We start from the raw sequence: 945 nt of genomic DNA, 5'->3' as shown, positions 1-945 counted from the left end.
TACTGACTGCACAGTGATAAACATAATTTAAAATTGAAAAATTCAAGATAAAATGTATATTTAAAATCTTAAAAATCACATTTTAAATAATCCGATGGCATTTTAGAGTAAAAACTGCATTGAACTGCATATTGTTGTTCAAAATATAGAAATAACACATATCTACATTACATTCAATACTTAAATGTATATAATCATCCAGATGTTTGGCATCAATTACACAAATATCCTTATAAGTGGATGAATCTTTCCATTTTTAAGCAAGTATTTTGGCACTGTTATAGAATCCTAAACTGTTGAGGACAAAGATACTTAATAAAATCTTTAGAGAACACTTCACTAACTGTTTTCTTTCAACCATGACATTTCTGAAACGATACATAAAGGAAGCAAAAACATTGCATTAGAAGATAAATTTCCTTTCCATTTTCCTATTCTTTCATCTTAATTTACTAAAACTTTTAGAGAAGGGTATATCCAACAATGTTGAAAATTAAAAGGCAAACAAACTGAGAAAAATATTTGCAACAAATACAACAAAGGATTGAAAATCTTAACAGTATGTAAAAATAGTAAGGAACGGATAGGATCAAACAATTCCAAAAAAAAAGAAACAGACCTGGTTTAAGTATAATATACAGAAAAATATTCAACCACATAAAAAAAATGTAATTAAAATGTAATGCCATTTTTGGTCCATCAAATTAAATTGGAATATTCATTGCTTACAAAAGTCCAGAGAAACAAGTACTCTCAACATATTGCTGGTCAAGAGCCTTAAGAATGTTAATGCCCTCTGACCCAGTAATTTCCCTTTTTTGGAAGCTACAGTTAAGGAAATCATCTGAAAAGAAAGAAAAAGCTCTACAGAAATGTTCATTAATACCTTATTTTGATAAACAAATACTGAAAACAGGTATAATGTTTAACAAGTAGGTAAAACTG

Source organism: Trichechus manatus, unplaced genomic scaffold (genome assembly GCF_000243295.1).
Source record: "Trichechus manatus latirostris isolate Lorelei unplaced genomic scaffold, TriManLat1.0 scaffold00045, whole genome shotgun sequence".
NCBI lineage: Eukaryota > Metazoa > Chordata > Mammalia > Sirenia > Trichechidae > Trichechus > Trichechus manatus.
Note: the sequence above shows the minus strand (reverse complement) of the source record.